The 13281-nt window shown below is 40.8% G+C and overlaps 1 protein-coding gene across 5 annotated transcripts in view; it reads right to left on the bottom strand.

Annotated features, from left to right (window-relative positions):
* The window catches only part of MDM4 (MDM4 regulator of p53), a 38337-nt gene extending 25241 nt beyond the window's left edge, over positions 1–13096 (bottom strand). For 4 of the 5 annotated variants that reach the window (XM_077772109.1, XM_077772108.1, XM_077772106.1 and 1 more), the window contains exon 1: positions 12985–13096. The gene's annotated coding sequence lies outside the window, so the exon portion shown is untranslated. Of the gene's footprint in view, positions 1–12294; positions 12862–12984 lie in introns of those variants that run through there. The other variant, XM_077772107.1, reaches the window with a different exon arrangement.
* Between the last annotated feature and the right edge of the window lie 185 nt (positions 13097–13281).

The following is a 13281-nucleotide window of genomic DNA, read 5'->3' on the forward strand; positions in this document are numbered from 1 at the left end:
CTGGTGCCTAAACTGACAATTATATACACTGTAGAGCACCATGATGGATACAAATATCAGTAACTGTGGATGGGGGGCGTGGGGGCTGGCTGGCTCAGTCAGTGGAGCACCCAACTTTTGATCTTGGGGTTTTAAGTTTGAGCCTCATGTTGGGTCTAAACATACTTAAAAATAAAATCTTAAAAGAAAAAAATAACAACAGTGTGGATGGTTTCCAAAAATGATCTCCCAAGTGGCTCTGTGAAGTTAATCAAAAGAATACAGCAGAAGTGATAACGTGCCAACTCCAAGCATGGCAGCTTCATTCCTTGTGCCTCTGGAAGCGCCTAAAATCTGACTCCTCTACTGGAGACCACATGAAAGGGCCAAGTGTAGTAGATCAGTTGTCCAATTGAGCCCAGGCTTCCAGCCATTCCCTCCAAAGCACCACATATCATGAGACATTCCAGCACCAGCTGTCACCTGACTACAGCTGCAGACAAGTGAAGAACCACTCAACTCAGCCCACAGAATCATAATAAATAAAACGGCTGTTTTAACTAAGTTTTTTAGATAATCAAAACAAACAGCAAAGACTCACAGAGCTTACTCTTAGCAGACACATATATTAACCCATTTAATACTTAAATAAGCCTATGACATATGTAATATTATTGCCTTTGTTTTACATATAAGGCAAGAGAAGCACAGAGATGTTCTCTGCCCAAGATAACATAACTTAGTGAACTGCTAGAGTCAAGATTTCAACTCACAAGTTCTGAAGTCCCCACAGTAATTTTTTGCCTATTAGACTTCAATATACAGAACTTCGTTACATGCATAGATATTTACGTATTCTCTATTCTATTCCATTTATCAATCTTACCACCCTTCACATTCCCACTGATCAATCTTTCTAATGTTTATTTAAAACTGTATTAACTTCTGAGTCTGACTATCCAGTTAATCAAGTTTTCTCCGTTTTTTATTTTTTTCCCCACCCTACCCCCTCCCCATTCTTTTTTAGAAGTGACCAGATATTCTTGGCCTTCTACCTTTTTTTAACTTTTAAATGTTAATTCTAGTATACTTTACAGTGTTGTATTAGTTTCGGGTGTACAATACAGTGATTCAACAACTCTATACATTACTCAGTGCTCATTATGATAAGTGTACTCTTAATCTCCTTCACCTATTTCACCCATCCCCCACCCACCTCCCCTCTGGTAACCATCAGTTTTATAGTTTCTCTACAAGGGTCTGTTCCTTAGTTTGTCTTTTTCCCTATGCTTGTTTTGTTTCTTAAATTCCACTTTAGTGAAATCATATGGTATTTGACTCTCTCTGACTTATTTCGCTTAGCATTATACTCTCTAGCTCCATCCATGTTGTTGCAAAGGGCAAGATTTCCCTTCTTTATAAATGAATAATATTCCAATATATTGTGTATATATATACCAATCTGCTTTATCCACTCCTCTGTCAGTGGACACCTGGGCTGCTTCCATAATTTGGCAATTGTAGATAATGCTGCAATAAACATAGGGGAGCATGTATCCTTTTGAATTGAATTAATTTTTTTTTTATTTTGGGGGTAAATAACCCAGTATTGCAATTACTGGATCATAGGGTAATTCTATTTTTAACTTTTTCAGGAACCTCCATTCTCTATACCACAGTGGTTGCACCAGTTTGCACCCCTGACCCCATAACTCTTCCGTATTCACATGGAATCATGTATGTGTGATTAGTATCATCTTATCAAGTTTCATGAAAATACCTGTTGGGGTTCTGAATGAAATTACCTTTAATGTACAGATCAGATTGTTCTCTAATCATTAACATCACATATTTCTCAATTTATTAGTTATTTTCGTTTCTTTTAGTAAGATTTTATAATTTTCCCTTTAACACATGTGTTAGAATAATTTCGTTTTTTTTAAATTCTTTTTAATGTTTTATTTATTTCTGAGAGAGACAGACAGTGTGAGCAGGGGGTGGGTCAGAAAGAGAGGGAGACACAGAATCTGAAGCAGGCTCCAGGCTCTGAGCTGACTGTCAGCACAGAGCCCAACACGTGGCTCAAACCCACTAACTGTGAGATCATGACCTGAGCCGAAGTCGGACGCTTAACCGACTGAGCCACCCAGCCGCCCCTAGAATAATGTCTAAAGCAGATATTCTGATACTACCATGATGCCTTCTCTTTCATTTTAATTTTTAGTAGTTTTTGCATACATAGAGAAATACAAATGACTTTCATTAATCTTTTATCCAGTCACTCGGATTAAATTTACATACTAAGTTTACATAATTCTTTTCTTTACATAATTATTTCAAAGAATTTGTAGATGCTTCTGTTTTCTATGTAAATGGTTATATCTACAGATAATAAAATCTTATTTCCTCCTTTCTAATTGTTGTGCTCCTAATTTCTTGTCTTAATTTACTGCTTAGGACTGTTAATACAATGTTAAATACAGATTAATGATAATGGACATCTTTGTCTCTGATTTTAAAGGAAGTGCTTCTAATGTTTCCCTATATCATATTCATTGTTTTTTAACAGCTACTCTTTATCAGTTTAGAAGAGTTCCTTTCCTTCCTCATATCATGGAAAAGTGATTTATAAAATATTCTTTCTGTATCTATTGAAATGATCGTTAATTTTTTTAAATCTATTAATGTGGTGACCCTTGAATTTCATTTATAGACTCTCTAATATTAAATTCTTACAGGGTACCTGGGTGTCTCAGTCGGTTTACTGCCTGACTTCAGCTCAGGTCATGATCTCATGTTTCATGAGTTCGAGCCCCACATCGGGCTATGCTCTGACAGCTCAGAGCCTGGAGCCTGCTTCAGATTCTGTGTCTCCCTCTCTCTCTGACCCTCCCCTGCTTGCATTCAGTCTCTCACTCTAAAATAAACATTAAAGGGGCACCTGGGTGGCTCAGTCGGTTGAATGTCTCACTTTGGCTCAGGTCATGATCTCACGGTTTGTGAGTTCAAGTCCCACATCGGGCTCTGCTGTCAGCGCAGAGCCTGCTTGGGATCCTCCGTACCCACACTGCGTCTCTCCCCCTGCCCCTCCCTTGCTTCCTCTCTCTCCCCCTCTCTCTTGGAAATAATAAACGTTTAAAAAAATCAAATTAAATTAAAATTTTAAAAAATTAAAGACAAAATAAATCCTTACATACCTGAGATAAACTGCACTTGGTTTGGGAGTATTATTCCTTTTTTGTACACTGCTGGTATTGATTTGCTATTTTGTTTAGGTTGTAAAGTGTATATGAGGGAGTAAAACGGGTCTGTAATTTTCCACTGTCATGTTTTTGTCTAGTCTGGATATCAGGGCTAGCAGGTCTACTAGAATAAATTGTTAAATAGTCCCTAGTTTTCTACTGCCAGGGAAAAAATTCTATAAAATTGAGATGCTCTAGCCCTTGAAAGATTGGTAGAATTCAGTGTTTCTTTGTGGGAAGATTTTTAATCACTTTATTTTGAGAGAGCGCATGCACACCCAGGAGCTGGGGGGAGGGGCGTGAGAATCCTAAGCAGGCTCTGTGCTCAGCCCCAGAGCCCAATGAGGGACTCAATCTCACAACCCTGGGCTCATGACCTCAGCCGAAATCAAGAGCTGGATGCTCAATCGACTGAGCCACCCAGGAACCCCCCACTATTTTATTTTAATAAATATTAAAGTATTCAAGTTTGCAGGGCACCTGTGTGGCTCAGTCAGTTAAGTGGCCAACTCTGGCTCAGGTCATGATCTTGCAGTTCGTGAGTTCGAGCTCCGTGTCAGGCTCTGGGGTGACAGTTCGGAGCCTGGAGCTTGCTTCAGATTCCCTCTCTCTGCCCTCCCCTATTCACGTGGTCTATCTCTCAAAACAAATAAATGTAAAAAAAAAAATTTTTAATAAAGTATTCAAGCTTGTTATTTCTTCTTCCATGTGTGTACATTTTCAAAATTACTGGCATATAACTAATGGTATTCTTTTTATCTGTAGGTAAATGTATCTTCCTTTATATTCATGCCATTATATATTTTATTACCTCTTCTATTTTTAAAAAATTTATTGTTGGTCATTTCCTGATTTCTTAAGACATTAAGCTTACCCATTCTCTTATCATTTGAATATTTAACACTAAAATTCCTTCCCCCTCCCACTCTAGCACTATTTTTTAATTCAGCCCACAGATTCTGCTAGATAGTTTTCATTATCACTCACCTATATTTTTTAATTTTCGTAATTTTGTAAATCCATGAGCTTTATAGCTATGCCTATGCATACTGCTTTTCCAAATTTATGTTTGTGTGATTAACTCCTAATTTAAAAAGCACTGTGGGGCGATATCATCCTCTCTGTAAAATCTATTCTTTGAAAATTTTTTTCTGTTTTAACTTATTGTTGACAGAGAGACAGAGCACGAGCAAGGGAGAGGGCAGAGAGAGGGAGACACAGAATCCGAAACAAGCTTCAGGCTCTGAGCTGTCAGAGCAGAGCCTCACACGAGACTCAAACTCACAAACTGTGAGATCATAACCTATGCCGAAGTCAGGACACTCAACTGACTGAACCACCCAGGCACAGCAGTTCTTTGAAAATTTTAAGGCTTTCACCTAGCCTAGTTGGTGATCAGTTCTATAATATATGCTTGCAAAACTCAAGCCTGTTGACTTTTTACAATCTTACATATCTACTAATTTGTCAGCCTGACCTACAATTAAGAGAGATGTAGGGGCACTTGGGTGGCTCAGGGGAGGGGAGCTAATCCAATTTGTCAGTTTTTACCTTTAACTAATAAATTTAGTCCGTTCACTGTAATTACTATACATGGATCTGTTCCTACCACCTTGACTTAGCATTCGTTCGTTCTACTCTTCCCATGCTTCTTTTTAATATGTTACCTTTCTTAAAAATTCTCACCCCAGGTCCCTGCTAGTAAGATAAGAACTTCAGCATGTTATCATCTGGACGTAAAATTCTGGGAAAAATGTATTTTTCTTTTTTGCCTTAGCCCTTACAATAAATATCAGGGAACTAGAATCACCTTTACTTCATGTACCTCTTGTAACGTTTCCTAGTACTTCATCCAGAGCGGTGTCAGTATGAGCCTTTGTATGGCAAGGCTTCCAAGATCTCAGACCCCTGAGTGTATCTGTATCCTTCCCTCCTATTGAAATGAATGTGGTTGGGTATAAGATCCTAAGTTTCTTTTTGAAAGTCTGCAAAAGCTTTTTGTTTTCCTATATTTGGTAACGCTGGTCCAAACTGGTTTCGATTCAATTTGTGTTCCCTGTAATAATCTGTTCTTTCTCTCTGAGGCTTCTTCTGCTTTGTCACTTTTAAATTTTATTACAATGATCCTAGAAACAAATTTTTCCTGATCTCTCATCTTCAGCATTCTAAGGAAATTTTCCTTAGAAAACTATTTTTCCCATTATTTCTTTAAGCATGTCCTCCTTTTCCTTTTTTGATTTTAAGTAGGCTCCAAGTGTGACATGGGGCTTGAACTCATGACCCCAACATCTAGAGTCAAATGCTCAACCACTGAACCACCCAAGCACTCCCTCTTTCTCATTTTTATTTAAGATTCCTATTATTTAGGGGTGCCTGAATGGCTCAGTCAGTGGAGCATGCAGCTCCTGATACCAGGGTTGTAAGAGTTCAAGCTCCATGTTGGGTGTATTACTTAAAAATAAAATCTTTAGGGGCACCTGGGTGGCTCAGTTGGTTAAGCATCTGACTTCAGCTCAGGTCATGATCTCACAGTCCCTAAGTTCCAGCCCTGTGTTGGGCTCTGTGCTAACAGCTCAGAGCCTGGAACCTGCTTCAGATTCTCCTGTCTCCCTCTCTCTGCCCCTCCCCAGGTTCACGTGCCCGCTCTCTTTCTCTCTAATAAACATTAAAAAAGAGATTTAATAAATGTTAATTTTTTTTTAATTAAAAAAACTCTATTATTTAGATGTGAGTACCTCTATACCTATTTTCCTTACCTTTTAGTTTTTCTTTTATATTTTCTTATCCTTTCCTTCTTTTGTTCTGGGAGATTTTCTCAATCCAGAGTTCTAATTCATTAATTGTATCCATTCTGTTATCTGAACCACTGCATTTTTCAACTCTACTATTTCCACTTGGTTCTCTTAGCCCCAGCTTATTTTTGTTTCAAGTTATGATCTTCCCTATTTCTTTTAGAATAATTATCACTCTAGCTTTGAACTCTTGGTCCATCTGTTCTATTATTTGTTTCAATGAAACTTAAACATTATTATTCTCTTGAAATACCTCTGCTTTTCAACTGTCTTTGTTCATTTTTCCCTAGAGGATAGCAGATACCCTGACAGGCAAATAATATGGGGCAAGACCAGATTCCAGCCCACGGTAGCTGCAGTAAGCTGGAGTAAGGTAGAAAATAAGTACTGGGGCGCCTGGCTGGCTCAGTAGGTAGAGCATATAGTTCTTGATCTGGGAGTTAGAAATTTGAGACCCATGCTGGGTGTACAGATTACTTAAAAATAAAATCTTTAAAAGAAAAAGAACAACAACAACTAAAGGAGAAAGTCCCAAACACCAGAAAACCACAATCACTCTCCACCCGACACAATCACTACCCAGATCAAAGACAATCTCTGTTCCCGGAGGAGAAGCAGTATTAGTATAGGATCCGGGAGACCTAAGTATTAAGAAGGTAAGGGCCAGAGAAGTGACTGTCTAAGGTCGGCCATCTCCTGTTTTTCATCAACTTCTTACAAGTATATGCTTCTGAAATGCCCTAATTCACTCTTGAGGAAAGGTGGACAGAGCTCTGAGTCACAAGCACAGGAAAAAGTAATTCCAAGGTAATGAAGCAGGGGAGAAACTAGAGCAGTATTCCAACAATTCCCTTCCCCCACGGTTTTACTCTCTTACAGCCATAGCTGGCGGACTCCTGTCCCAGAGGAAACACTGTCCCACCTAGGTGCACACACACACACATAACTTCAAAACAGCTCACATCACCCATTTATTTCTCACAGCACTTTCCTATTACAGTTCCTGTAGGGGATGATTTTGGGAGGGAGTCAGGAGTCATGCTCGTTCAGCATCTTGGTAGAAACAAGAATTAACCACTTGACAGGTCTGAAAAATTTAAACTACAATAAGGTTTTTTTTACTTTGCTTTAACACCTGGTAAAAAGTATTGTGCCATTAAAAAGACACTGCTTTGGGATACCTGGGTGGCTCAGTCAATTAAGCATCAAATGGCTCAGTCATCATGTTAAGCATCAGACTTCGGCTCAGATCATGATCTCACATCTGTGAGTTCAAGCCTTGTGTCAGGCTCTGCGCTGACAGCTCAGAGCCTGGAGCCTGCTTCAGATTGTGTGTCTCCCTCTCTGCCCCTCCCCTGCTCAGTCGCACGCTCTCTCTCTCTCTCTCAAAAAATGAACATTAAAAAAATGTAAAAAGACACTGCTTTAAGGGCCATGGAAGTTAAGAGCAGGAAGTACTACTTTTGATTGCAAAGCAGAGGACTGAGAGGGAATGGAGACAGGAGTGAAAGGATTTTAAAATGGCAGAATAGTGGAAAGAATGGGAGAAAACATGAGCAAAGGCACTGTTCAAGGACGTATGTGAGAAATGAAGTCAGTTGACTAGCTCTGAATCCAAAGCAAAATCTTGTCCCTTTCCCACTTGGAATCAATCTCTTTTTTTCTATTTTTATGTTTTTAATGCTTATTTATTTTTGAGAGAGAGCACAAGTGGAGGAGGAGCAGAGGAGAGGGGGTGAGACACAGAAGCCTTAGCAGGCTCCAGGCTCTGAGCTATCAGCACATAGCCCGACGTGGGGCTCGAACTCAAGAATGGCAAGATCATGACCTAGGCGGAAGTGGGACATTCAACTGACTGAACCAGCCAGGCACCCCTAGGTATCTCTTTTGATTACAGCAGGGTTAGGTATTGTTGCCTGCTCCCCACAAGAGAAAAGTCAGCCTTAAAGAAGTCAAATAACTTGCCCAAGTCTAAAGCTTATCCTTTTCCACTATGCTACCAGTTAGTAGTGACATTCAGTTGCTCAAACCAGAAAGTTAGAAGTCACTTTGTCTCCCTCTTTCCCTGTTATCACATCATCAAACCTGATCAATTTTAACTTCTAAATCTTGCAAAAGCACCCCTTCTTTTCATCTCCATGTCCGTTTCCCCAAACCTGAAAGTGTTATTTTTCGCATGCATCACTGAAATATTCTTTTCTTTAAATGTTTTATTTTCTTAAAATTTTTAATGTTTTATTTATTTCTGAGGGAGGGGGAGAGAGAGAGAGAGCGCGCGCGCGTGAAAGTGCAGAGGAGGGTCAGAGCGACACAGAATCTGAAGCAGGATCCAGGCTCTGAGCTGTCAGCACAGAGCCTGACATGGGGCTCGAACCCATGAACTGTGAGATCCTGACCTGAGCCGAAGTCAGCCGCTTAACCGACTGAGCCACCCAGGCTCCCCTGAAATAGATCCTTAACTGGTCTCTCTAACCCCCTTCAAAGCAAACTCCACACTACAGCTAAAAGATTAAAAAAAAAAAAATTAAACAAAAACCACTCCTACAGCGCCAGGCCCTACTCTGTAGCTTGCTACTGCTCTTAAGGGAAATGCAGAAGCCGGCCGCAGTCTTGCCAGCCTTTCCTCTTGTGCCTCATGTTCCCCACACTCCCTGCAGCTCACCACACTGAGTTTTTAGTTTCTCATTTACTTCCTGCTTCAGGGGCTTTGCACATCTTGTTCCTTCATTTGTAGCACTGTGAGTTCTGCACAAGACTAATTCATCCTGGACCTTCTAGTCTCAGGTTAAATATCACCTCCTCAATAATCATTAATAGATGCTAAACCATTAAAGTAAAAGGCTGGGGGAGGGGGAACTTTAAAGCACATAGAGAAGGCTGAGAGCACTTGGCCACTGACAAAAATCCCTAAAAGACCGTCATTCACAAACCATGTACTTCCTGATGTGAAGCAACAGGACTCGGAAGCTCCTACCTACACCTATGAAGTATTCCTGACAAAAAAAACTAAACAAGCTTCTAGATATAACTACTAACTACCTGTTTGTGGGATAACTGGAGGGTAAAGGAATAAATAATACCAAAAGCAAATAATTACCCAAACCCAGAACATAGGAAATTCTACAGGATCTCAGGCAGGGAGATACAGTTAAATGTGGAGACTGTTAAAGAGACTTAAAAAACATAAACCTAACACAGAATGTGGACCTTGTTCATTCAAGTCCTGATTCAAACAAAACATCTGTAAAATGCCATATTTCCTTAAACAATCATGAAATTTTGAATTATGTACTACATTAAGAAACTTAATTATAGTAAAAAGGGACCATTGGTAATTTTTTTCCAAATCCTGACCTAATAAGAAATACATCCTAACATATTGAAAGGTAAAACAACACATTTGTGATATGCTTTAAGATATCTCATTAAAGGAGGCACCTGGATGGCTCAGACAGTTAAGAATCCAACTTCTCATGCCCCATGTCAGGCTCTGTGCTAACAGCTTAGAGCCTGGATGGAGCCTGCTTCAGATTCTGTGTCTCGCTCTCTTGCCTCTGCCCCGCTTGTGCTCTGCTTCTCCCTCTCTCTCTCAAAAATAAACAAACATTTAAAAAAAATTTTTTTTAATCTCATTAATGGGGCACCTGGGTGGCTCAGTCAGTTAAGCATCTGACTCTTGATTTTGGCTCAGGTGATGATCTCACAGTATGTGGGATGGAGCCTTGCACAGGGCTGTGTGGAGCCTGCTTGGAATTCTCTCCTCTCTGTCCCTCCCTTATTCACTCTTGCTCTCCCTCAAGAACATTTAAAAAATATTTCCTTAAAATGTTGAGAACAGAAAAAATACTGAATTAGAACAATAAGCTTTACTTTATTGAATGGGATATACCAAATGGAAAGAAATCACAAACATTCTGTTTATCTCCTGCATCTTGAAAAAACTACTAATCTTAGGAAATACTCCAGTTACAAAAAAAGAATCTACATCACTAATTGGCACTGCTTTGGCTCTCTGGAAGTTTGTTTCTTTATAGCTAATGATGAGTATAAGAAGCTGAAAATAATTTGCCTACTTTTAAACAAGGGAAGAAAGTCTTTTTTGCAGTTTTCTTTTTTTGCTATCAAAGAAACTCTCCCTGGAACCAAGTGACGGCTGCCAGAAGAGAGGTGGTGGAAGGATGGGCAAAATGGGTGAAGCCGAGTGAGCAATACAGGCTCCCGGTTACAGAATGAGTAACTCACAGGGATAAAAGGTACAACACAGGGAATATACTCAATGGTAGTATATTAGTATTGTATGGTGATACAATATGGTAGCTGCAATTGTAGTGAGCACAGCATAACATACAGAGTTGTCCAATCACTACGCTGTACACCTGAAAGTAACGCAACATTGTGTGTTAACTATATTTAAAGTTAAAAAAAATAGTAAATTAAAAAAAAAACAAAAAAACAAAAGGACTCTTCCTCCAGAGAGATGTGTTTATTGAAAAGGAAGTCAATCCCACCACTTTATTTCACAACACAGCAGAACTAGGAATATCCCAAGGCAGGCCAAAATATCCCGGTTTTCCAGTGAATCTCAAAAGTGAAGGGCTATGCCACATGGGCCTACAGAGCTGACTCACGAGCTGACTCATTCCCATTTCCAGAAACTCACTCCCCTCACTGGGTATGTGTACATTAAGCTTACACGATCTGTCTTCAACTTACTCTCTCCATTCCACCTCGGTTTCCACTTCAAGTTTCCACGTGCACCACTCAATACCTACCATGATGAATGATGAACTCAGTTTCTTGAATTTGTCAAGCCCCTTTACCACTCACCTCTCAGGTATTTTTAGTACTGAGTTTTTCAAACTACATGTTGTACCCCAGCTGGTCTTAACCCCTCCCCTCCATTAATGAAACAGGCAGAATAGAAAATAAAAGTAAATAACAAAGGTTAGGTTTTGTTTTGTGGAACCTGCTTCTGTTATTGAAAAAAGCCAAAACACAGTTAAGCACCTTTGTCTCAGGCACTCTTTAAAGCACTTGTCTGCAATAGCTTATTGAATCCATACAGAAATCCTATTAGGTAGATATATTATTGTCCTCATTTCAGAAGAGGAAACTGAGGCAGAGGGGACAATAACTTGTTAAAAAGCATGGTCTTAGAGTCCAAGAATTCTAGTTGCGGAGGCAGAGCTTAACCATTCATTACCCCTACGTGTGTACTGGTTCACGACATAAAACTTTTTTTTTTTTTCCTGGGCATCATTGTCAGCCAAGTTGGAAATCCACTGCCTTGGCACTTGTCCTTTCTCCTCTTCTGTAATCTTATTTTCTAGTCTTGAAAATTCCTATTCTTCTACCTAGGTCAAAAATCACTTTCTTGGTCAAGGCCTTCTGATTCCCCAAGAGAAGCAGGCGACACCAGAGCAGCTCTATTACCACTTACCATTTAGGTTTTCATTTGTGTCTGCTACTGGACTGAAGCCACAGAGAACAGGAACAGTCTTACTCATTTCTCAATGATGAAAGGCTGGTTTTTACCCTACATGTAATCCAGGAGACTCCTACACCTCATCTTCAAATGTCTGCCTTTGAAGACAACTGTGATCTTGAGACTAATTAAAAACTTGTCAGAAGTTGGCAGAAAGAATCCTTCTTAATTCTTTAAAGCCATAAAGGCCTCTACTAAATACTATTGCCTGATCCTCTATCAACTACATACTTGAGGGCAGTAAGAACAACTTTAAAAAAAAAACTACTGTGCTTAGTTGTTACAAAGTCAGCTAGGCACCTAGGAAGGTCAAGTGTTAGCCAAGAGTATACTCCTGCATAGTTTGCAAAACAAACAACTGCCAGCAACAACCTAAAAATCCAGATGGACATGGCTCACGACATTTGTTGTACAACTCTATAATGCAATACTATGCAAATATTTAAAAGAAGGTCTTACATGTATATTTGATGGAAGCTGTCCCTGCTATCATCTTAGAAACTAAGGCGCATACACAGTACATTCAAAATGATCCCCCTGTTGTTTAAAAATGTGAGTCCTGTAGGAAAAAATCAGGAAGGATGTTAACATCAAGGAGTTAACAGTCGCCAGCCTGAGGAGAGAACCCGTGAGGGCTGCTGAACAGTTAAACTGTACACACTTCTGTTACTGTGTGCATTTTTTTTAAACTTCAGGCACACATTTATTTTGTTTTTTATGAACAACAAAAATGTGTGATCCTACCTAGTGTTGTAAAACAAAGTACTATGAAATAAACACTTTTCAATTCAATTACCTTTTCGTGTCAAGAAGGGAGGAAGGAGAAGACAAAATCTAAATCAAGACGCAGTAATACTTAACACCAAAGGTACCAAGGAGGTGTGACAGCTACTTGTTCAGCGTGGAGGGGCTTCCTCACCAACACACAGCTTTCCTGATGACGGGGAAGAGCAAGAGCATCTTCTCCGGCTCTCGCTTTAAAAACAGTGGTTTTCAAACCTCACGGTGTACAAAAATCAGTTGGGAGATGCGCCGATTCAAATATATACCCCGGAACCCCATCTCCGGATGTTCTGCTTGGGCGGGTCTGGGTGGGGCCGCCAAACGAGCCTTCTTCAAACAAGCACTCAAGTGCATCCGACACAGATGGTGCGCAGCCCTTGAAAGTTACTACCTTACATTCCTGAGACACATCAGTGTCACTCTTCCCGCCTCCCTCGGTGCCCACCTCTTTCCTCCAAAGGGCCTCAGTATCTCCCCAGTTTTGCGTCCAGTTAAACATCGTCGACCGATTATTTCGATTTCAGACTCGTAAACCGGCCGGCCGGACTGCAGCCAGCACGTCACTCCCCCTCCATTTTTACCTTCCNTCCACCCGCCCGCTGCCCCGGCTCCGAGGCCCGCCGAACTGGCCGCACCGCCGCCCGCTCCCCGCCTTCCGACCCCAGCCGCCCGGGACCCGGCCGCCGAAACCCAAGAGCCACACCTTACGGCCGCTCCATAAGTCGCTCCCCCGCCGAGCGCGGGTGGGGGAGGGGGCGTCAGTCACAAGCCCTAAGGCCTCAGCAGCATTTTGAAACGGCGAGTAGTGAGGGCGCAACTTCCGGCCTCCTGAACCCGTCTCACACCAGGGCTTCCGGTGAGGCCTCCGAAACCATAGAGGCTCCGCCGGAGAGCTAGAGAGGTAGAAAGACGGCCTTCTCCCTACCATAGAGTAGAGCCCAGTCGGGGGAGAGAGTCGCAGGACTTGGACGACTGAGTTGTGACGTTTCAAGAGAAAACG

The sequence above is a fragment of the Crocuta crocuta genome, unplaced genomic scaffold (assembly GCF_008692635.1).
Source record: "Crocuta crocuta isolate KB4526 unplaced genomic scaffold, BGI_CrCroc_1.0 scaffold318, whole genome shotgun sequence".
NCBI lineage: Eukaryota > Metazoa > Chordata > Mammalia > Carnivora > Hyaenidae > Crocuta > Crocuta crocuta.